Source organism: Panthera tigris, chromosome E3 (assembly GCF_018350195.1).
Source record: "Panthera tigris isolate Pti1 chromosome E3, P.tigris_Pti1_mat1.1, whole genome shotgun sequence".
NCBI classification, from domain to species: domain Eukaryota; kingdom Metazoa; phylum Chordata; class Mammalia; order Carnivora; family Felidae; genus Panthera; species Panthera tigris.
The window spans coordinates 18,791,570-18,816,658 of NC_056675.1; the positions used below are offsets into that span (position 1 = coordinate 18,791,570).

At 45.6% G+C, this 25,089-nt stretch overlaps 1 long non-coding RNA gene across 4 annotated transcripts; it reads left to right on the forward strand.

The window, feature by feature from the left end:
• The first annotated feature begins 753 nt into the window (after window positions 1-753).
• On the forward strand, window positions 754-15,032 carry LOC122234652. Of its 4 annotated transcripts, XR_006212538.1 has the most exons (6): window positions 754-836; window positions 8,865-8,949; window positions 9,903-10,038; window positions 11,113-11,427; window positions 13,618-13,812; window positions 14,946-15,032. It is a non-coding gene; the product is annotated as an uncharacterized LOC122234652 (long non-coding RNA). The 4 variants fall into 4 exon arrangements; XR_006212536.1 differs by having other exon boundaries at window positions 9,903-11,427; XR_006212537.1 differs by lacking the exon at window positions 11,113-11,427.
• The last annotated feature ends 10,057 nt before the right edge of the window (window positions 15,033-25,089 follow it).

The window sequence follows — 25,089 nt, forward strand, 5'->3', positions numbered from 1 at the left end:
CTATAAAGACTGGGCGTGTTTGCCATCTGGGTGCATTTCATTGAAGCTTCTTTTGCACTGGCCTTTCCCTCATCTGAAAAAAACATGCAAAAAGATTGTGAGAATCCGTAAGTTAGTGTTTTAAGACATGTTGTAGGTCTCTCTCCTTCAAGTTCTGTGATATCTTCACCGTAATGTGTTAAACCCTTCAATCTTGTCAAAAGATCACGTTATTAAATAGGGATTCCTTGCATGAACCGTGGGCTGTCTGTCGTCTGAGTTTTGAAGTGGGGGGATAACAATGGTAACCCACCTTCGGGATGTAAGGATTCAATGAGATCACAGACACGTGGCAGTTAGCACAGGATCTGGCACAGCGTGAAGCCTTCAATAAATTGTTACTACTGGTTTTGATTTCCCTCCATTCCGAACACTGTTTGGTTGAAGTTACTGAATATGTCATACCTGTGGATCAGGCTGGTTCCCCCCGCCTTAGGTTACGGCCATAAAAGCCCTAATTTAACACAGGAGCCAGTTAGCTTCCCAGGACTCGTGCGGTTCTGTTACTTCTCTTGCAGGTTGTTCCCTCCTTCCTTTCAGAGCCCTCCTGGGGATAGTAGTGACGTGAACGGTGTCAGACGGCTGTCGGCAGGATTAAATGTGGCGCGCTCCCCACAGTGCCTGGCACACGGCAGGTGTCGAAGACTGGTGGTTATTATCAGCACTGTCCCAGTCGTCATCGTCAGTGCCGTGACCATCAGCATGGGCCTGTGCTCTCAGTCCTGCGGTCCTACAGCGAGAACTCTTCTGAGCGGACATTCTGGGCTTATGCTTAAAAATTCCGTGGGATTCCGCAGGTATTTTCCCAGCACTTACTGTGATCGCTAACTCTCGCCACTACCCATCTCCCCTCTCCTTGTCTTCTCCGTCCTGTGCTGCCCGCCCAAGGCAGTTCCCTCTGTTGTTTACCCCTGACCCCCTCTCCCCAGACCCTCCCTGTGTCCTGGGAAATTCCCACTCCTTAATCGCCAGCCTCGTCTCCTTCCTCAGCCTCTCCTTAGCCATCTCTTCCCTCTCTTTGCTTTGACCCTGGTCCTTCCCCGGGGATATCCTTTTTTGAAGTCCTCTCAGATGGTGCCTCTGTTTTCTCATACCCCAGGGTATGAGATTTCAGGATCGGGGGTGCAAGATTTGTGTCCTTGTTCTTTGACCCCCCCCCCAACCCCCCGTTTCCTTGAGATCCATGGTCCCCAGGCGGAGCATCCTCTCTTCCTCCTCATTACTGTTTTCTCCTGGTTATTCACTTGATTCGTGGACGTCTTGGGTGCCTGGCCCACAGTCCTCCTGTCTGTCTCGACCTTCTTGCCATCAGCCCAGTCGGCTTCACTCTGCGTGTGGAGGACCCAGGCTACGCACAGGGCCCTCATTTTCTGGAACGCCTCGTCTGTCGTGATCACCTCTTCTCATCCATGTCTGTCACCATCGCCGCGGTGGCACCCTGTGTTTCCGCCCTGGTGCCGCACCACCTCATGCGTGAGCAGCGCGGCCCCTCTCGACCCTGATCTCTGCTTTCCACCTTGCTTGGTCAGTTATTTCTGCTATGTCCTCAGGGTGTTTTTCCTTAGGACCTGAGGGGTTTTGGGTTTTTTTTTTTTTTTTTCTGTCCTTTAGATGCCCCTCTAGGCTGGTATCTCTGAGTAGAGCTTAGAGTTTCCCCTGAGATGGCCCCCCGAGAAGGACAATGGTGGGGACAGGCTTGTAGGAGGTGAGGGAGGGAGCCCTGTGGATGTCTCTGGAAACGGTGTCCCAGGCAGAGAGCAGGGAGGGTAGGAAGGCCCATGGAGGGAGCAGGCCTGACTTGTTCCAGGAAGGACCAGGCCAGCATGAGGGAGAAGGAGGTGGGCTGAAGGGGGTCTTAGGGACTTGTGGTGGTGTCCAATGGAGAATTTTGAACCGAAGAACGAGGTGACCTGACTTGGGTTTCAATGGGATCACTCTGGCTTCTCTGTTGAGAGCAGCCTGTAGGGAGCAAGGACGGAAGCAGGGAGATCAGTTAATAGGCTGATGGAATATTCCAAGACAGAGGCGCTGATGTCTTGGGTCAGGATGGTAGCACCGGAAGGGCTGAGAATCGACCAGATTCTGGGTACGTTTTGAAGGAGGAGGTGATGGGATGTGTTGACAGATTGGATGTGGGTGAGGCCAGTGAGTGAAAGAAGAAGCCAAGCCCTCTGGCTCATCTCAGATGCGGCTCCCACCAGGAGGCCCCTGACACCTGCAGACCAGGCCCAGCCCCTTCCGTGTTCTCTGTGCGTGTCCTTGGCGGCGGTCAGTCCAGCTGCGGTGTAGGCAGGCGTAGTGTTGAACATTTGTCTGCCCCCTCGAGAAGAAAGGTGCGGGGAATGACCGTGTCTGCCTTAGCCATGTGCCTGCTAGACCCATTTCTCAGGCGGCCAAGTGACGAGGAACTGAATGCCAACGCTCAGGGTTGCACTTCCTGATGAGGTCTCCACATTCTGCTGTTCTGTTTCACTGGATTTGAGTGGTCTGTCTGTTTTAGAAACCAGGCCCGGGGCTGTAAGACTGAAATCCTGTTGTAAAAACTACAGAAGTCAATCTGATTTCCACCGAATCCAAAAATGTCCCCCTTGAGGTGCAGGTGGGTCACAGGATCACCTCCCTGGAGAGGCGGCATTTTCCCAAGGGCCAAGGCCTTTCCAGCACACGGATTGCATCTTTGCAGCCGTGCCCAGAGAGCAGGGCTTGAGATCGTGATCTGAATATTTGAAGGTGGGCACTGCTGCTTTCCATCCTCAGAGAAGATGTGTCACTTTAGAATTAGAATATTCTGGTGAGGATAAATTAGCTGCCCAACTTGCCCATCACGAAGGTCCCGTAAATCGTGGATTTTCTGCAACCCTCCTCATGTTTTCAAAAAAGCAACAAACTAAATTTTGGAAAATATCTATGAAAAACAATGGTTTCAAATCTAGAATACTAATTTTTTTAATGATTATGTTTTTAAGATTTTTTAATTTTTTAAACATTCTTATTATTGATGTTTTGTTTATTTATTTTTGAGGGGGAAGGTGGAGGAGCAGAGAGAGAGAGGGTGAGAGAGGCTCCATGCCATCTACGTGGAGCCCAGTGTGGGGCTCGGTCCCACAAACCATGAGATCGTGACCTGAGCCAAAATCAAGAGCCAGGCGCTTAACCAACGGAGCCACTCATGTGCCCCTAAGATTTTTTTTTAATTGTTTTTGTTATTTTTTTAATGCTTATTTATTTTGAGAGAGAGCGCACGCGGGGTTGAGGAGGGTGGCAGAGAGAGAGAGAGAGAGAGGGAAAGAAAGAATCCCAAGCAGGCTCCACTCTGTCAGTGCAGAGCCTGATGTGGAGCTTGATCTCACAAAATGTGAGATCATGAGCTGAGCTGATACCAAGAGTCGGATGCTTAACTGACTGAGCCACCCAGATTCCCCCCCCCACCCCCAAGATTTTGTTTTTAAGTAGTCTCTACACCCAACGTGGAACTCAAACTCACAACCCTGAGATCAAGCATCACATACTCTTTGAGCCAGCCAGGTGCCCCTTAATGGTTAATTTGTTAAAGGGCCAAAGTGAATACTCTTCCCCAACTCATTAGTCTAATTTGAATATACTGTACATACAAGTTTTTGTCTCCATTTTTTTTGTTGTTGTAATGGCTGAACAGTATTCCACAATATGGTTTTAGTTTATGTGACTGTTCTTCTGTTCATTATTTGGGTAGCTATGATTTTGCTATTAAAGCAGGGCTGCGATAAACATCTTTGCATGTGCGTTTCAGTTTTCCAGTGAGATGGATTTCAGGGGAGAAGCCTTTGCAAAGTGGTCCTCGAAAGAGGTTGTGTCCGTTTCTGTTCTCATGGTAAAAGAGATGCTGAACACAGAATATTCTCAGTCTCTTAAATTGTTTGTCAGCTGGCAGGTGGATAATACCTCTTAAAATTTTTTATTTTATTTAAAAAACTTTTATTATACTCACTAGTAAGACTGAGTATTTTTATTAAAAAAATTTTTATGTTTATTTTTGAGAGAGAGAGAGAGAGAGAGCAAGCGGGGAAGGGGCAGAGAGAGGGAGAGAGAGGATCCGAAGCAGGCCCTGTGCTATTAGCACAGAGCCTGACGCGGGGCTCGAACTCACAAACTGTGAGATCATGACCTGAGCCGAAGCCAGACGTTCAACCGCCTGAGCCACCCTGGCGTCCTAAGACTGAGCATTTTTAGGGGCGCCTGGGTGGCTCGGTCGGTTAAGAGGCCGACTTCGGCTCAGGTCATGATCTCGCGGTCCATGAGTTCGAGCCCCGCATCGGGCTCTGTGCTGACAGCTCAGAGCCTGGAGCCTGTTTCAGATTCTGTGTCTCCCTCTCTCTGACCCTCCCCCGCTCATGCTCTGTCTCTCTCTGTCTCAAAAATAAATAAACGTTAAAAAAAAATTTTTTTTAAATAAAAAAAAAAAGACTGAGCATTTTTAGTTCTTCACTATCTCTGATATTTTTTTACATGACGCCTTTCTCCTTATCATTTTCCTAACTGGGTTTTTGGTTTTTTGTTTCATTTATGTTTTTATTGGTCTGTAAGAACTTGTCATATGTATGGTAGTAGTCCTTTGCCTACGTATGTGTTCCATTATTTTCTCTCAAACTGTTGCTTGTCTTTAAGTTTAGCTTGTACCATACATTTCATGATGCAGAAATTCTGAATCTTTATGGTGCCAACTCTGACAGTCTAACTTTATGGCTTGGGGCTTTTGGGTAACGTTTTATGAGACCATTTTCAATCACTGCCTTTTCTTTTAGCACTTTTACGGTTTTGGCTTCTATTGCTTAGAGCATTCATCTATCTTTATAATTTTGTATGTTATAAGTTAGCGGTTTTTGTTCCTACACTGTCCGTTGATGGTCTGTATCCTCCATTGAATTTGAAATATCACTTCCATACTAAATTCTTACGTATACTTTAGCACAGCAATGCATAGATCATCCTTGACTTCCAGTCGGAATTGCTTTTTTCATTTCGATGCCTAAACATTTTGACTTGCGAAGTGTTAGTCGTGACTTGCCAAGAGCTCCTCTAGCTTGGGGTAAAACAGGGTTGTATCAGGGACTAGCACAATCTCCTTAGTTCATCTGAGCAGCTGTACTCCAGGAAGAAAGAAAAGAAAGCGATACTAACCAAAGCATGTGTTTGAGTCTGTGAAAGCAATAGGTTTTCAGGGAGTCCCACCCTGTAGACTTCTACATACTTCTCATTGGCCAGAATTGGGCAGGTGACCTCACCCCTAGCTGCAAGAAAGTGTGGGAGGGGAGAATTTCTCAGGGGGCAGATTGATACCTCAAACAAAATGGGGGTAAGGAGGAAGGGGTAAGTGGATATTGAATGGGGAATATCCCCCATCAGAGGGTCAGCTATATCGCTCATCTTTCTTGTTCTTCAGAATTTCCCCAGGTATTCTTAAGAGACAGAGGGAGAGGGGAAGGAAGAAAATGGAGGTGGGAGAGCAGGGGTGAGAGGGTCATGATTTATAAAATAAAATTCTCAGGTCTTTAGTGTTCAGTTTCATGAGTCTTAACAAGTGTATATGGTTGACTCTTGAACAACATGGGTTTGAACTGCACTTATATGTGGCTTCTTCGATAAATGCAGTACAGTACTCTAAACGTATTTTCTTTATGATTTTCTTAATATTTTCTTTTTTTAGTGCTTATTGATTTTTGAGAGAGAGAGAGAGAGAGCGTGTGCACGAGGAAGGGAGAGGCAGATGAGGGAGAAAGAGGATCCAAAGTGGGTTCCGCACTGACCGCAGAATGCCCAATGCAGGGCTCGTATCCATGAACTATGAGATCGTGACCTGAGCTAAAGTCAGACACTTAACCAACTGAGCCACCCAGGTGCCCCTCTTCATATTTTCTTTAGCCTACTTTATTGAAAGAATACAATATATAATAAATCTAACGTACAAAATACATGTTAATCAACTGTTAAGACTTCTGGTCAACAGTAGTCAATTTGTAGTTACGTTTTTGGGGAATCGAAAGTTATACTCAAAGTTTTGATTGCACAGGAGGTTGACACCCCAACCCCTGTGTTGTTCAAGAGTCAACGTACACGGTATATCTGTGTACCACCGCCCAAAGCAAGATATAAAATATATCTGAAACTCTAGAAACTTCCCTTGTTATATGTTTCTAATTAGTCTCCTTACCCTCACCAGTCATTTTCTGGTTTCGAAATCTGTGGTAGATTAGATCTCCCTGTTTTCGAATGTCATAGAAATGGAGTCATACAGTATGTATTATTTTGTCTTCTTTCACTCAACTGTGTTCCTTGAGATTCATCCATGTTGTTTGCGTTATCAAAGATAAAGCCAGGGGTGCCTGGGTGGCTTGGTCACTTGACCATCTGTCTCTTGATTCCGGCTCAGGGCATGATCTCACGGTTTGTGGGATTGAGCCCCATGTCTGGCTCTGCATTGACAGTGCAGAGCCTGCTTAGGATTCTCTCTCTCTCTCTCTCTCTCTCTCTCTCTCTCTCTCTCCCTCCCCCCCACCCCCTGCTCCTTCTCTGCGTGTGCATCCACGCACACACACAGTCTCTCAAAATAAATAAACATTAAAAAATTTTTTTAAAGATAAAGCTAGATACTAGTTCACGTGATGAGGACAGAGTTTAATCAGTAATTAGCTATTCCAATAAGGAAAAGAGTCCAGAGTGAATGAAACTCAACTTCAGTTTGTACAGAGGAGATTTTAAAGAGAGAATGAGGGAGGAAAGTTGGGGGTGAATGAAATCAGAAGTAAAAAATTACAAAAGCCAGGAAAGGTATTGGTTCATGTGAAACCACCTGGATTTGCTCACTGGGAGACAGGGACCTGATCTTTCAGTGTTGGCTAGAAGAAACAATGGATGCTTTTGGCAGCCTTGAGTTTTCTCGGGCAGGCACTAAGGGGTACCGGAATCATCCTAGGGGTGGAGCCTTGAGCTGTTAAAGTCTACATTAGTGTTTGTTCGAGTCTGTATACAGTAAGTCAAGGTTGAAGCCTAGTCGAGAAGAGGGCTCGAGGAACCTGGCTAGAGTTTGGTCAAGGAAAGAGTCTTTGTCAGTGTAGTTTGTTCCTATACATGTATGAATACACCATGATTTGTTCGCGTGTTCTCCAATGATAGGACATTTGAGTTGTATCGAAGTTTTGGTCATTGTGAATAGGCTACAAGGGACATTCTCATACAGGTCTTCAATTTCTCTCAAATAAATGTCTAGGAATAGAATTGCTTAGTCACAGGTTGGGTATATATTTAACTGCTAGACTAATTTCCAAAGTGGTTTATCGCTTTACACTTCCCACCAGCAATATATTGAAACTCCAGTTGCTCAACATCCTTGTTAACATTCTGTATTGTCAGTGAGGGTGAAAGAGCATCTCAGTATGGTTTTAAATTGCATTTCCCTGGTGACTAGTGATCTTAGGCATCTTTTTGTGTGCTTATTGGACATTCCTACATCTTTCGTGAACTGTCCGTTCAAGTCTTTTGCCCATTTTTGTTGTTAATGGTTTTTGGTTTTGACTCATTGGAGTTTATTCTATATTCTGGATAGGAATTCTTTGTCAGATAGATATATTGTATGTATACATACATGGGTAGGAAAATTAAAATTGAAAATATTGACAATAGCATCCAAAAACCTAAAGTGGGTAGGAATAAATATAATGAAAGACGCAAAACAACTTTACACAGAAAACCGTAAAACACTGTTGAGAGGAATTCAAGAAGACTGAAATAAATGGGAGATACGCTTTGTTCATGCATTGGAAGATTTGATGTTTTGAGATTCCTGTTCTCCCTGACTTGATCCGTGGAATCAGTGCAATCACCGACAAAATCCTAGCCATCTTTTTTTTTTAGAAGAAATTAACAGATTGTTTCGAAAATGTATATGGAAACGTGAAGGGTCTTGAATAGCCAAAAAAGTCTTCAAACGAAGAGCAGAGTTGAAGCACTTAAACTGCTTAATACTGCTTAATTTGAAGACTTGCAGTAAAGCCACAGCAATCAAAGTCTTTGGCATAAAGATAGATCAGTGACACAGAATAAAGAGTCCAAGAAATAGACCAAACACAAGTACTGTTGGTTGATCTTCACCTAGATTGTCAAGCCAATTCAGTGGGCGAAAGGGACGTCTTTTTAATGAATAATTCTGGGTAAAGTGGAAATTCAAGGGGAAACAAAATGGACCGTAGCCCCTACCTCGTTCTGTACACATGAATTTGGGATGGATCATAAACTGAAATATAACAGCTAGAACCATAAATCTTTTAGATGAAACCATGAGAGCATATGTTGACAACCTTGAGGTAGGCAAATGTTTTGGATACAGAACAAAAAAAAAGCACTAATTACAAAGGAAAAATGGATGCACTGAGAAAATGAACAGGCAAGACAGACTGGGAGAAAATATTCAGACTACATGTGCTTAAATGTTTTATTTTTTCCAAAAGAACTTTAGCATTATTCAGGCCCATGACATCCTGTTACTATATTCTGTATTAACTGGGTTTTTTGTTTGCTTAAGTCAGATAGGAGACATTGTACCATTGGAACTTTCTGATTGACTTCTCCTGCTTAACTCACCCTCTTGTGAATGTTGGTTCCTTTTTCATAAATGCCTTGCCCACTAGTCAATGAGTACTTACAGTGGAGGCAGTAGATTTTAGGACATATTAACCCTTGTAAAGTAATTGGGTGTTAGCTGAAGCCAAAAGGCAATACCAGTAGCCTCTGTTGGGAAGAAACGATAGCGTGTGAGTTCATTGAGGCTCAGTTTTGTTTTGTTTTTTTTTTAGGTGATTCAACACTTAAGGCCTTGCGGATCTACTTAAGAAAGCAACAGAGCTCACAAGAAAGGAAACAAACTGGAAGTCTGTTTAGGTACAAAGTCTGTTGCCCTTAAGACTTTGCTTCCTGCCTTCCATGTATAACCAAGAATAAAACTACCAAGAAATAGAAACAAAAAAAAAAATGAGACTAAAAAAAGAACAATAAAATTAACAATAAGAGGTAGAGCAGTATCTTAGGCTAGTATGCAGTAGGTAGTTCCGATTTCAAACTTAAAAATTGATGCTAAGAGTATCGGATTGATTTTTGCAATTGCATTTAAGTACATTGTATGTATGTGTATGTGTGCATACGTTACATATATATGTTTAATGTACATATATATGTGTGTGTGTGTACATATATACACACACACGACCATGTAAACACACACATATACACACAGACACAGATATCATTTAAGCAACTGAAGTGTCGGGGGAGGGATCCAAATCCAGGTGGGTAAATAGGTGGAAAAGCAATAGAATGAAATTTTCTTTTTTTTTTTAATTGTTTTAATGTTTATTTATTTTTGAGACAAAGACAGAGCATGAACAGGGGAGGGTCAGAGAGAGAAGGAGGCACAGAATCTGAAACAGGCTCCAGGCTCTGAGCTGTCAGCACAGAGCCCGACGTGGGGCTCGAACTCACGGACCGTGAGATCATGACCTGAGCCGAAGTCGGCCACTTAACCGACTGAGCCACCCAGGCACCCCTAGAATGAAATTTTCTACAGGGTTCTGCAGCTTGAGGGACCGACCTTCACCTCAGTGTGTAAAGCAGTGCCTTCCACGGGGGGTCATTATGAGGGTTGTAGGCGTTCCGTTCCTATCGGTCAAGCATTTGCAATGATGCCTGGCATTGTAGTCAGCTCTCAGGAGGGTTGATAGAAGTAAAATGAACCTGGCCTTGATCCTCACTGGCTGGGAGAGCGCGGAGGGCCCCTGCCCTTTCCTTCAGGTGAAGAAATCCCTGGCGGTGAGCATGTCACCCCTTTCCTGTTGCAGGTGGTACTCATGCCTATAGGGCAGAGTCAGCAAATGCTCTCGAGTGAGTAGGCGGTCGGCCCAGATCAGTGTTTCCCACGGAAGGAATGGAAGGAATGTGAAATGACTTTAGGTGGCACACATGAAATTTTAATAGGTAGGTATTTATTATAGCGTGTGTTAGAAGAAAATCCCAGGTAGCACGTCAGATCCGAGTACTAAAAAAAAGCGAGTTGATTTAAAGAAATGTTACACTGAACAGGTGGTACGTGAATGTCATGAAAATTTCAAAAGCAAGAGGGATTGACCGAAGACTGCGAAATAGGTCTTCCCAAATCTGAGATTTTTGATTCTTTGGGTTTTAAACAAAGTCAGGATACACAAAGAGAGGGGATATTTTCTGGGTTTGGGCAACAGAGGACTGTGGTGGGGACAGACAGACAGCAGCGCTAGGTGCACAGCGTCAGTGTAGAGGCGACCACTGTTCACCTTTTGGTGCCTACTCTGGGAAGTCTTGATATGTATACTGTACATGTATGTATATTCACGTGTACGTGAATGTACGCATTCATCTAACAGAATTGGGAACATTCTGTACGTAGAATTTTGTAGCTTGCTTTGTTCACCTGATACCGTAACCCCAGGTTCAGTGTTCTTACCGAAACCTTTTTGTGTTCATTCTTGACTATTTCCTTAGGGTAAAATCCTAGAAGTGGGATTGTTTGGGCATCGCGTAAATATAACTCTTCAGCTTTGAGTACCAGCAGCCGAAGTGCCTCGTGGCATGGCAGTGACAGTTTACAGTTCTGGCGGCTCAGGTGCCCTCTTTCTCATCCTCACCAAAGCCAGGTTCTATTAAACGGTTTTGTTGCTGATTTGATAGCAGATTTACTGCTTGCTGTTTCTGCTTTCATTTTGCATTTTTTGGTTTCTTTATTTTGTATATCCAGTGATCACTTGGCTCTTTGGTGATCTGCCCATTTTTGGCCTTTGTTCGGGGATATTAGGATTTTTTTCCTTACTGATTCGTAAGTTCTTTATGTTTTCAGGATGTTACTATGTGATGTCACAGGTACTTTTCATCGCTTAATATTTGCCTTTTGCTTTGCTTATGATATCTAAGCTCACTGTTGCTCACGTGGTGAAGGCAACACTGTATTTGATCCATGCCGTGACACACGTTCTTACGTCTTTGCCATCAGCTGTGACTTATTCTCGATGTGTCCCGCAGTCACTGCCAAGTCGCTTTAGAGTTGTCATCACCTGTGCGAGTGGATGTGGTCATTGTTGCTTGCGGCAGGGCCGGATGACTACACCGTCAGCTCTTGGGTGCTTCTGCCCACGTGCCTTTTAAGGGCCATTTGCAGAAGGAGCACAAATCCTGATGCTGTTGGAGAACCATCCATGGATACCTCCTGATGAGATCAAGCAAGGCTCAGTAACAAAACCTGCACCTGGACGGTCGGCAGCGTGGAAGGAAATCTTGGAGAGGATGATGGTGATCTCTTGGGGATTCAGCCTTGCCAATGCCCTTGGCGGCCCGAAGGTCAATATTGTGTGGAAACTCACAGATACCCCAGAAGGGAAGACTTAACCCTCTTACTGCATTCATCCATTTCCTTTTAATCCGTTTAAATAAGCACGAAAGGGCTTTTGCAGGAGCATCTGGTGGCTCAGTCAACAGAGCATGCAGCTCTGGATGTGGTTGTGAGTTCAGGCCCACGTTGCACACAGAACCTATTTGAAAACTAATTAAACAAACAAACGGGCTTTTTCCAACAAGCACATAATTAAAATTGTAAGCAATAAGAAAAACATTAACTAACTGCCAGTGTTTCTTCTTTCTTTTTTCAGTCTTATAATTGATAATGTCTTAGATGAAATATGGCATATAGTTCATGGAGAAAAAGTTTAAAACATAGAGATAAATTAAAACACACACACACACACACACACACACACACACACACACCAGAAATCGCCAGTTCCCTAGTACTTGTCTGTAGATACGCACATACGCACATACACGTGTTCACGGGCACATTGGCTACATCGGTTTTTGGCCTAACATTTTTCCCTTCACGGTGTCTTGAACGTCTTGGCATGGCTGATCCTTCTAGTTCATATCTGAGATGACCGGTTAGTGGTTCCTTGTGTGGATCCACCATGTTCAGCTGGGCTCCCAGGGGTGACAGAATTCTAAGCTCTGAAACAGGTTGCCCATCTCCCTTTGGAACTCCCCATCAGCAGTGCCCGCTAGTTCTTTGACCCGTACTCTTCTTAGCAGTGCTCTGTAAATCTTCTCGTGTTAGCCACTCTGAAGGGCAGATCAGTGACATCCTTTTCCTCCCAGAACCCACTGGCAGTCTTCTAGATCTGGAGACCAGAAGGAGACGCATGTTGGAGACATTAGAAAGTGGGAGTCGTAAGGACTCGTGACCGGATACGTTTGTGTTCTGTCCCCACCTGTTACGTTTGTGCACCTCGCCGTGGTTTGGGGCCGCTGCACGTGGCTGCAGAGGTCTCTCCCTGGCTCCCACCACCCGCCTCTCTAGTTTCTCCTGTTTCCCCGCTGTTCCCCAGCCTCCCTACCGACTTTCTGTTCCTGGAACATTCCAAGGCGGTTCCTGTCCAGAGCATTTCTGTCTGCTCTTCCTCCTGTCTAGAACGCCTTTTGCACAGCTTTCTCCGGTTCTGTAAGCACCCAACTCAGCCCATTCCCTTTTCAGAGAGGCTTTCCTTCTCACATTCTCTAACGTAGGTCCGTCCGTCCTCCATGCTGTTGTCCTTCATCTGTCACAAGCCCTTCCTTATCTTTGTGTCTGGTTCACTACTGTGTCCCCAATGGCTGGCACTTAGCAGACACTCACCAAAGATGGCTTGATGGAATCAATAGTATTAACTTGACGGAGAATACAGTTGAGAGGAGCGGAAACTGCTCCTTGTCATCCAGAGGAGGGCGGTAGCAAGTCCAACGCAGAGCTTGTGGAGGGGGGCAACTCGATCAGCTTTTCAGCAGCTAGGGCTGCTGGGCATTGGAGTGAGTGCCTTCTTTGTGGTGCGTGGTCAGGCAGTGGCTTGGTGTTGTTGAAGGATTCTGGCATCGGATGTCAGGGTTGACCAGGTCAGTTCCAAGGCCCCCTCCAACCCTTACGTCCATGTTTGATGTTCGCATCACTAGTCTGTGGTTCTTGGACTGCAGACACGGCCTTTACCACTAGATGGCACCAGGTGATTCCTTTGAGGCCGGTGCTCCTCAAATCCGCCAACAGGGAGAACACCATCTTCTCTCTTTTTTTACTTATTGAAGTATAGTTGAGATACAATGTTACATTAATTTCAGGCGTGCAACATAGTGATTTGACAAATCTACATATTACTCAGCCCTCACCACGGTTAAGTGTCTTCACATCTGTCACCGTACTGTTACAACAGTATTATTGACCGTATTCCCTATATTCTACTTTTCATCTTTGTGCGTTACTTATATGACTGGAAGTTTGTACCTCTTAAGCCCTCTTTGCCTATTTTGTCCGTCCCCCCGCCCCCTCTGGCAACCACAACCTTGTTCTCTGTGTTTAAGAGTCTATTTTGTGTGTTCGGAGAACAGACTTTTCATTGCATTTTACCCCAAACACCCACTTCAACAAAAGCTTCACAAAACCGTCTTAACTCTTACAGTGTGGAATGCATACTGATATTGTCTATTTCACTCTATTCGACTGCATTTTCACAGATGGAGACTTGCAAACTACTACACTGATTTTATTATACGGATGGGTCACAATTCATCGTTTGAAAAGCACCGTTTTAGACAGCTGAGCCTGTTCACCCTTGTAAAACTTGGACAGTCTGGGCCCGTAGCAAATCGTGTCCCTTAATGAGTACTTTGTGCATTTCCGTGCTGACTTGCTGCCTCGAGAAGCCAAAAGTATGTGCTTCCTTGTGTGTGTGTGTGTGTGTGTGTGTGTGTGTCTGTGTGCGCGCGCGTGCACGGATGTGTGAACGTGGACATGAGAGAGACTGGGGGGGATAGGTTTGTACAGGATTAGCACCGACCACAGTCAAGACAGCGGTAAGCCTTGTCAGTGGACGTAAAGAGAAGATGTCATATCTGCCTCTGGGAGCTCAGACTCTAGCTGGGTAACAGTCACGCACCCCTTCCCCTCTCAGCTTGTTCATCAAGAAACACGGAAATGAGCTCCTACACTCAGGATATCACTTAGGATGCTTCAGGGTGTAGCAGGTAACAGAAGCCTGACTCCGTTCGGTTTAAGCGATAAAGACATTTAGAAACTCTCAAAATGTCTGTTGAGAGGTAGACCGGGGTGCAGGCCCACAGTGGCTCGACCTTAAGGATCCAGGTTTCTTCCATTACATGTCCTTGTCCGAAGGCTGGTTCCACTCATGGTTGCCAGAAGACCTTAAGTGGTCATTGGGGTTTCAGATCCCTGGCTTAGAACACTAGAACTTTGATTCCCTGTCGTGTGGCCTGGGGAGAGGTTAGGTTACTGTAGCATTTTCCAGGTTGTAGTGCATGCCAGAGAGTATAAACTACAACGGCATTTTCTAGGTTGTAGCTGTTCTGTTTATTTGTTCCTGGTTTTTCCTTTTACTCCTTAAGGGACGTGAAATGACAGAGCTGGGGGAAACGCTTAGGGAGTCATTATCGAGTTTTACAAAACAATTCTAGATCTTTCCTGTGGACCCAGAACTTCTGGTTGAGTAGGGTTGTCTGAATAGTTCTGGCCAGTGAGTTTGCCGAGTGAATAAACGGTTGCACGTCTTCTGGGTGAGGTATGAGGTGAGGTGATATGCTCTCCAGGGCCCTGGGAAAGGAATTAGCAGTCAGAATAAAGAGAGGTGACACATGGCCGCCGTGGGAAGGGTGAGAGGAGTGTAAGTGAGCACTGGGCGGATGGCTGAGTCTGTTTACATTTGTAACGGAGTGATAAATGGGAGTGTGTTGGCCTTGTGAAGTAGATGGTTTTCCTCCTTGACCTGGTTCCTGAGAACCTGAATCTACTGACGTCTACTCACCTGCCTCCTTTTTATCCCTTCCAGGTTTGCAGTAAACATTGGCTACTCTCATGACCCTTACACCCAGCATTTTGTAAGACTGTCTAAGGAGAGGAAGGCCCCCGAAATTAACAGAGGCAAGTGACCCCCTCCCTTCTCACTATTCCCTCATCAGCTGAGAGGACTGGGGTTTTAGGGATTCATTCGTTTTTTTTTTTTTTTAAACAATACAAATTTATTATCTTACAGTTCTGAAGTTCAGAAGTCAAATATGGGTCTTACTAGGCTAACATCAAAGTGTCATCAGGGCCGTTTCTTTTGGAGACCATAGGGGAGAGTCTATTTCCTTTTCTTGTCTACCTTCTGGAAACCACCTACATTCCATGGAAGATGGCCCCTTCTCCATTTCAAAGCCGGCAGTAGAACATAGGGATTCATTCTTAACATGAGAGTTGCAGTGTTCCTTCTCTCTGGTAGTATATGAAAAGTGCTTATTTCCCAACATCCTCACCAACACAGTGTATTATGAAACTTTCATCTGTTTTAATCTGATCCATGAAAAATGGTATCTTACAGTAATTTTATTTTAGATTCCTCTTATTTTGGGGTGAAGTTGAAGATCATTAGGATTATTTTTTTAATATATTTTTTAAATGTTTATTTTGAGAGCAGGCGAGCGAGCAAGAGTTCACTTGCTTGCAAGCAGGGAGGGGCAGAGGGAGAGAGGGAGAGAGAATGACAGAATGAGAGAGAGAATCCCAAGCAGGCTCCATGCTGTCAGCACAGAGCCCGATGTGGGGCTCAAACCCTTGAACCGTGAGATCATGACCTGAGCTGAAATCAGGATTCGGACACTTGCTTAGCCCACTGAGCCACCCAGGTGCCCCAAGATCATTTTTATATGTTGAAGGGCCATTTATATGTCTTTTACTGTGGACTGTCTGTTCATGGAAGGAATGACTTTTTTTGGCCTTGTTAAAGTGATAGTAACACTGTTAGGCTGTACAAGTGATTTCTATCAAGGCAGTGAAAGGATTTGAGACAGGAGGGTGACTTAGTCTCAGCCAGATTGAGAAATTGGCCAAACGACCCTAGTTCTTGTGGGTGCAGGGCATCTTGGCCCTAAAGATGGATCCTATGGGTAGTTTCAATGAGAAATGCAAGAAATTTTAAAGTGGTGCTTCCTGAGAATAAGGACATGGTACTTACTTTGAGCTGAGGGTGAAACCAGGCATCAGTAAGATTGGACGAGGCCTGGCTAAGAGGCCTTAAGCCTCCCTCCCGCGCTCTTGAGGACACCTTCCTAACAGACGCTGCAGAGGCAGGGCCCCAGCATGGTGCCCTGGGTGCTGGGGGCCCTGGGCAGCAGGTCAGCCCTCCGGCCTTCCTTCTTCCTCTCCCTGGGTTGGCATCGCTAGACTAGGGCCCCACAGTAGGAGAGTGCTTCCCAAACAGCGTGTGGGGAGCATTTTAAAAATTTTTCCAATGTCCAGTCCATTGCGGATGATACTCTGTAACCCACGGTAAAAAGGATTTACTAGAAAAGTAAAATGGAAGAGACATGTAACGTTTACTTATTTTTGAGACAGAGAGAGAGACAGAGCATGAACAGGGGAGGGTCAGAGATAGAGGGAGACACAGAATCTGAAACAGGCTTCAGGCTCTGAGCTGTCAGCACAGAGCCCGACAGGGGGCTCGAACTCACAGACTCTGAGATCATGACCTGAGTCGAAGTCGGACGCTTAACCGACTGAGCCACCCAGGCCCCCCAAAAGAGACATGTAAAAAGACAAGCTCAAATTATTTACTAGTATAATCCATAGACATGAAACCCCTATGTCAAATTGCAGTAAGTGTCTATAAATGCCACTCAAATTTTGTTCTTAAAATAGTAATACTGTAAGCAGAAGGGCTTTAGAACCCAGATCAATTTTATCTTCCTTTGACCCTCTTTTATTTCTTGTCTCCTCTGTTCCAGCTTCCCATGCCACAGCTTAACAAGTCAGTTTATTAGGCACCATTTGCCTGTGCACCGCCCCCCGCCCAACCCCGCCTGTGGTGTTTTACAAACATCGAGGCTCTAACCCGCACAGGATGGAGATGAAGGGAGCACGCTAAGAAACATGGCTGTCTTTGCTTTGACATTTATCTGCCCATTTCCTGACCCCAGAATACTTTCCAGAGGGTCTCCCAATTTTGAGTTTCAGCCGAATTCTGAGTAGCTTTCACTTAGCCAGGAAAAGACACATTTCTAAGAGGGACATTTAGATCCCATGTTTTGATGTAAAATATTTTTCTTTCATAGGTAGAAGTAGGGGGCGTTGCGTTTTCCTTAAGGTAGTTGATCCAACCATTAGATAGATTGTGCTTATTTTGGTTCAAATGGCTTTAAAAAAAAAAAGGAAGAGAATTTTAAAGTCATTACTTCTCCCATAAGGTCTCTGGATAACCTAAACCGCTACCCCTGAAGAAGGGCAGAAGGGTTGCGTTTTGTCCTCCTGGTGTGGTGAACTTTGCAAGGCTTATTTCCATCATCACTGAGTCATGGCTTGTCTCTGTCTCTCTCTCAGGATATTTTGCTCGCGTCCATGGCGTCCGTCAGCTTATAAAGGCATTTCTAGGGAAGACAGAATGTCCCTGTCAGGTTCTAAATCTTGGGGCTGGGATGGATACCACCTTCTGGAGACTAAAGGTAAATTAAAAAATACCGCCCCCTTGTTTCCCCAATTGTTTAATTTTGTGAAGGTTCCCAGCGGGTTCAAAAATGTCAGGGGCGCCCTGGCGACTCTGTCGGTTGAGCACCCGACCCTTGATTGCGGTTCAGGTCATGATCTCTCGGTTTGTGGGTTCAGGCCCCGCATTGGGCTCTGTGCTGACGGCACAGAGGCTGCTTGGGATTCTCTCTCTCACTCTCCCTCTCTCTCTGCCCTTCCCCATCTCTCTCGCAAAATAAGTAAATAAACATTTTTTTAAATGTTAGAAATATATTCAAAAGGAATGCGGTGACTGCCTGTCTCGCGTCCCTGTCCCCATCTGCTTGCACCTGCTGTGCAACCACTGTCAGCCACGTACGTGATGTCACCAGGGCCCTAGATATGTGCCTTGCTTCTTAGCTCCTGCTGTCACAAACAGGGCTTTTGATCCAAATCCTCGTATACATTCTCTGCGTGTGTGCGAGAGCCCTGCCAGTGGAGTAGCTGAGACCAGGGGCCCATGCATTTGCCGTTTTGACGACAACAAAAGACTTTACTGTCGTCGTGACGGTGTCTTCAGTATAGCTTGGAGATTTGCAAGGCTGGGTGATGGTAACATGACACAAAGCCCTTTAAAGTTTAGTTATTCATTTTGAGAGAGAGAGAGAGACAGAATCCTAAGTGGGGCTTAGATGCGGGGCCTATCCCACGGAGCACGAGACCGTGACCCAAGCCGAAATCAAGAGTCCGAGCCCAACTGCCTGAGCCATCCAGGTGCCCCTCCATTCTCTGATTTGGTCCCTCACCTCCTTCGTTAGGGTTCAAGAGCAGATATAATTACACTCACTCACAGAAGAGGAAATGGGTCCAGTTAGTGGCAGAATCAGGACCACAGGCCTGTTCTTTGATTCCGGGCTGGAATTGTAGCACCAAACCTTTTCTCTACAACGATCTCACTGATTTGCTTTCATTGCTTTCTCTACGCAATCTCACTGATTGCGTTTTCTTTTTTGTAGGTTTGTACAGATCTCTCTTGGTTCTTCTGTCAGGTCGGTCATGTGGCAGTCATGGGTACGTGCATTTCCCCAGATTCTTGCAGAAGTACACCAAGATAAACTAGAGTGTGTGGGCCTAATGCGACCTGAGTGTGTATTTTGTCCCTCATCAGCTCACCCGATGAGGTCTTTGGTCATCGGTGCCCCCAGCCTCTCTCTCACTGAGGCGAGAAATCAGTGGCCTCAGCACAGCCTTAGTATCAACCGGTTGCCTCTGCATTCTTCATTCAGGAGAAGATAGCTAACGTTTCTGAAGGGCGTGCACATCCGTGACCTCGGGAATGAACATGAGAGCTCTGCAGGTGGGGGGTGGGTTACCCAGACGGGGCAAGGCGGGCTCCGAGAGCTCGTGGCGTCCCCAGGTCGGACAGCCAGTGGCGCTGGAGCATGGAACAAACAACGGACTGCAGTTCGTCCACGTCCAGATTCCCTCCTTGTTCTCTCCAGAGAGCCCTGCGGCTGCTCGGGGGGTGGCGGGGGGGGGGGGGGCTCTTTGCTATAGGTCGGCGGTGCCTCTGGGCCTCAGAGAGCACAGCGTGGTGGAAGGAACTGGAAGAGAATGCGGTGGCAGAATGTGTGCGGTGTGAACAGAAGCCACGGGAGAAACTCCTCCTTTGGGCTTGACACCCTTTTCAACGTGGTCCCGTGGTTTGGTCTCTCCCCCCGCCGTGTAGGTGGGTTAATCGTTACTAAATCTGCGATTTTTATTTCTGAGCAAGGTACACTGAAGCTCATGTGCCCCTTCCGAGGAAAAGGTCATCTGTCAGCAGTGAGGAAGGAGAATAGTGCAGGGTCTGAAAAATTTGGTGGAGTTTTTTCGTTTTGATAATGACATCAGTCTAAAGGGTTTTAAAAAACCTAAGTTTCTTTTTAGAAAACTGATGCTTGTTTGCTCTGTGGAGCAGGAGCTGAACGGGCCAAATTTAGGCTGCCACCTATGTTGGTAAATAAAGTTTTACTGCAACACAGCCAACTCCCAGTTCCTTCCATCTTCCCTATGGCTGCTTTAGCCCTACGGCAGCAGAGTGGAGAAGTCACAGCAGAGACCGTCTGGCCTGCAAAGGCTAGAGTACTGGCTGTTTACAGCAAGTTCGCTGAGGCCTGTTTTTGAGCTCTGTGTGCTTCTGTAAAAGAGGAGGGGAGATCTCGTCGGCTAGTCTTGTTGTCCGGTGCACCTTCCACCTGGGAGGGTCCCCTGGCTGCACCAGCAGAGGCTTGGCTGTGGGTCACAGGCTTTTTGCTGCCGCTGGTGTGTGAGCTCGTTCTGTATGACGTCAGGCCCCAAGACCAGTCGAAGGGACAGTTGAAGGCTCCCACCTTCAAGCAGCGGGTGAGAGTAGGCTGCAGGAAAGCCAGTACAACCCCAGACAAAGAATAAAGGGTGAGTGAAACCCTTTAAAGGACCTCAGCTTCTTGGTGTCTCTTGAATCCTATTTCCACACGGCCAGAGGATCAAGGACACAGGGGGTCAGTCTCAATATGGCAGCCTGTGCAGCGGTCGGCCACGTTGGATCTCCTTTGAGCCTACGGGATACTCTTCCTCACGGTTGTCCCCGGCTGCCCTCCGGTAGCTACGCACGGTCCCGGTTGCCTTCCGTGCCTCCTGTGACGTGGAGCTACTGGCGAGTGGAGTGGAGTGTCGGAAGGGCTCGGGGAATCCCAGAATAAAAAGTTGAAGCGTCATGTCCCACAGCCATTTGTTGCCCCTTCCCCAAAGGCAAGAAAGAAGATGTCTGTTCCTTAAAAGCTCCAGGTGTGCCTTTTGGAAGCTTTCCCTCCATGGTGACCCCTTAATCGGCATTCTTAAGAGGGCAAGTAGCTGATGAGTGGGAAAGCTTTTTAGAAAGTCAGAAGTCCTAGACGAGCTATAGGATCGTATGCTGTCCTGCATTTGCTTTTGTTCTCCAGGCCTTCTAGAATTTTAGCGTGTCCTTAACTTCATATCGTGTGAGCGAAATCCTTAGAGGGTGTTCTGGAATTTCCTAGCAAAAGTCATCTTCTGGTATGCTCTAAACGTTTCCTCCAAATATCTTCGGACAGCTTTTTACCAGGCCCTGCCCTATACACGGGCAGGGGGGCGCGGCAGCACCAAGAGAGAACGGTTGAGATCGGTGAGCGTGTCTCTTCTGATGGGTCAGGAGACTGTCTTTGTCTCTGTCTTCCTGTCTCCCCCTTCCTCCCTCCCCCTTTGTCCCCCAGACCAGATCCCCTGAGATTTTCCAAGGGCTGAGGGGTAGCTGGCTCTCCCAGTTCTGACACTTGCCCTTAGGGTCACCTCCTACTGGAAAATGCTTGCTTGTGATTGCTGCCCCCCCGCCCGTCATGCTGTCGTGGGGGGCCGGCTCCCTCTCGGTCCCTGCTGTCCATCACTCGTTACTGTGCACATAAATGGTGTGCAAGCTGGGGAGGGGCACAGAGACAGGGAGACACAGAATCTGAAGCAAGCTCTGGGCTCTGAGCTGTCAGCACAGAGCTCAACGCAGGGCTCAAACTCACGAGCTGTGTGCGAGATCATGACCTGAGCTGAACGAAGTTGGATGCTCAACCGACTGACCACCCAGGCGCCCCACATAGTGTGCATTTGAGATGCGCTATGGCATCTGACGCTGTGCAGCCACAGAATACAACCTGGCTTGTTAGGACACCAAGTCAAATAAGAGCAGGTGGGCTCTCACTTAAGCCTAGAGGAGGTTTCTGGGGTGAAAGATGGGTGTATGGTGGTTGCGATACTGAAATCGGCTCTCGGATGTCTAATTTTTTGCACATTCTGGAGGAGAGCAGAGTATCACATAAATGTTCCTGGACGTCAGGTCTGAGTAGGAATCGGTTTGTTTAGTTGTCTGTGATTAATAATGGTTAAAATTTTTAATTGAGTGAGCAGAAGCAGGAAATGAGAGATGGCTTGGAAAACACTGGAATGTTTGGAAACATATCGCTAGCCTATCTTTGGCGGTTTCTACGTCTTGAGTGTTTCATGATCAGTTTGTGACTTGACGTCAGATTCGGAGAGTAACGCTCACTGACCTACTCTGAGAGCTGATCCACTGAATTTTTCATGTGTGTGCCTAGGGTCAGACGTGATTAAGCAGCAGGCCCTCTGGAGTCGCCCTTGCTTTGAGCAGTAGCGGTACCTACTGGCCATTTCGGTAGTGGGTGTTTGCGTTTTTTCAGTAACTAAGCTACTTGACTCATTTCTCTCTCTTTCCCATCTTCCCATAGATACAAGCCTTTCTTGTTACAACCCATTATAGAATGACATTCAGAGGACACACTGCAAATTGGCAACTAAGTAATACAGTATGGGCTACCTCTCTGCTTTTCTTCCCCTTTCTTTTTAAAGATGGTGTGTGTGTGTGTGTGTGTGTGTGTGTGTGTGAGCGTGCACGTCTGAGTCTGCGCGTGTGTGCACATGACGTCATAGAGTGTATACTTCTGCATCACATCTACTGTGAAGGAACTTGAAACAATTGTTTATATGGCCCCTCTTATATGTCCATAGGTCCCAATCTGAAATCTTTTGAAAAACATTTCAGTGAGTTGCAAACATTTCAAATATAGGAGCTTTTTCCCGAAAATCTTTCCTTGGAAAAATCCAGTCCGGCAGCCTCAGACCCTGACTCCTACATGGCTGCTTCGTTGAGAGGGAATGCACATCCCCACCACTGTTGTCTCGTACCTGACCCGCTTCACCTGTTACGTTAGGTCCTTGGCCCCGGGGCTCAGTTTTTCCCCGTAAGTTTTCAGTATGAGTGTTTCCAACAACTCTTTCCTCCCTTCTAAGCCTTTAAAACTAAGATCACAAACACTCTTCCAGAATGTTCCATCGTGTTCAGTGTGTGTCTGACAGAGAAGTTCAAGGGGCTTATTAACAATTCAGGTCAGAAAACATGCTCAGAGAGGATGGCCTTAGATGGTGGGCACAGATAACACAGGAAACGTCAGGCAACTAGACAGGCCTCTACACCAGCACAGTGCCCTCGTCACGCTCCTAGTGAACAGACTCCCACAGAAACTAATATCTCCTCCATCCTTTGTTTCCCTCGTACCAATTTTAAGTAGAACCTCCTCAGGCTTTGCCACTGGCTGGCACATCTGCTTTCTCTACATCGTAGCCGTCATACTTTTCTGTATATTTGGTTAATATTTGCGTCAGAAGGATTAGCTGTAACGAAAGGGTTAGTTAGCACTTTGCATTGCCTTCGACCCATCAGTGTAGAAGCATGTGAAGTAGAAAGTAAAGACCCTGCGTAATCTCTCCCCCCACCACGATAACCACTGTGCAGGGTGTTTTCTCCTGTGGATGGACAGTGTACCTAGAGGCAGGTAAATATCACGCGTAAGAAAATACACATGTAAATAGAATCCCGTGCCCGGCCCGCAAAAGGTTCAGTAAATTTTTGGTGAAGGAATGTATGCATATATTGAATAAATAAATATATATGATGTAGATCAACATGTATTTGTTGAAAGAGTGAATCTATACTTCTATAAATAAATAAATACAGTTATATGTATAATTTTAGTAAAGCGAATAATTTACACGTACTGTTTTGAAACTTGTTCTTCGTGCATCCTAGTGAATCACGGCTGTCTTCATGTTGCCAGATTAGATCTACCTCGTTATTTCTGGTGACTTTGTAGTACTCCTCTGCATGGAAATTCCATTTTACTTAACGTATTCGCTACTGATGTTCCTTTAGATTGCCGCCTTCTTTATGGTTTCCTGTGAGACAGTTTTGTAGAAAGCCTAGTTATATGTGCATATTCGCAGGAATTGCCAGTTCAAAAAATTGTACCTTATGAATTCTAATAGCTACTGCCAAGCCGTGCTTCAAGACCCTTTTGACTAATTTGTATTTTCACCAGAGTAGATGCGGGTTCCCTTTCCCTACACCCTCGCTAACACTGGCTACTACCATTTTAAAAAATTCCTGCCAGTCTGCCAAATCTATGAATTAAAAATTTTTTTGTAACTTTGTTTTAAATTTTTTATAACTTTGAACGTGCTAGTGAAACGGAGTACCCTTCCTTCCTTCTGTTGGCCTGTGGGATTTCTTGTAAATTTCCTCTGCTCATATATTTTCCAGTTGCATTGTTTCATTTCCTTTTCAATTTATAGGAATCCTTTACAACATAAAGCAATGTTCTTTGATATAAATCCCTCGTCAACTGTTGATTGGCAGATTTCTTTCTTAGCCTTTCACTTGGTTTTTAACTCTGGGTTTGTGTCTTGTGTGGGCAAATTTTCTAGTCCTGTCCTTGATAGTTTTTGATGTTGCCATCATTCTGGGAGAGGGACAGTTGAAATAAAAATTAATGAAAATACAAATGGGAGTGAAAATTTGAGAAAAGTGATAGGCGATGATAACACTGACACATTTTCATTGAAAAATTGCCCTATTTCATTAAACCTTTGAGGCTGTGATTGCAAGAATCACACTATCTATTTACCGTCAGGAAAGAAAAGGTGCTGATAAGTTAAACCGAAACGTTATTGACTGATGCATCCTCATTTCAGAAATGTCAAACTGAGAAAAAATACGCATCTTGAAATTGATCATTTCTTAAAGCTGAAATATGCACGAGGTGAAACTTAAAAGTATATAAATGGGCACACAATGAAAAGTCAGTCCGAATGAGTAAATCAAGGGGGACGTCTGGGTGGCTCAGTCAGTCAAATGGCCAAGTCGTGATTTGGGCTCAGGTCAGGATCTCACAGTTCATGAGTTTGAGCCCTGCACTGGACTCTGTGTTATTAGCACAGAGCCTGCTTGGGATTCTTTCTCTCCCCCTTTCTCCACCCTTCCCCCGCTCTCCCTCCCCCCACCCCGGCATCTCTCAAAATAAATAAGTAAATGAACTTCCATGTACCCATCACTGAACTTTTAACTGTGGCCAATTTCATCCGTACCAGTGGTTCTAAAAGTGTAGTCCTGGACTAGTGACATCACCACTGCGAAGCATTTGTTGGAAATACAGATGTCTAGCTTTTGAAAGAATCTGACAAAATGTCTACTTCTGCAAGATCTGCTACATCAGAAACTCGGGGGGTAGAAGCCATCAGTCTGTTTTAACAAGCCCGCCAGGTGATTCTGATGACTGCCAAAGCTCGAGAACCACTATAGAAACCATGCTGTCCGATCTCTGTGGGAGTATTTTCAAGCAAATGTTATCATTGTATTTGTAAATACTTTAGAAGCTATTTTCTTTTAAACATAGTATCTCACAAATTGGCACGACATTTAGAGAGTGGCCAGCCGATCGGTACCGATACTTAAATATTTTACCCTTTGACCTCCTAATTCTACTCCTAGAGACCTACTTAACTGGACAGGTGCTTCATGAGGTCTATACAAAGATGCTCATCGCAGTGCCTCAGATGGAGAAAATTTGGAGATTCCACAGGCCTAATCGTGAGGGCTTGGCTGAGTAAGTTGTTTT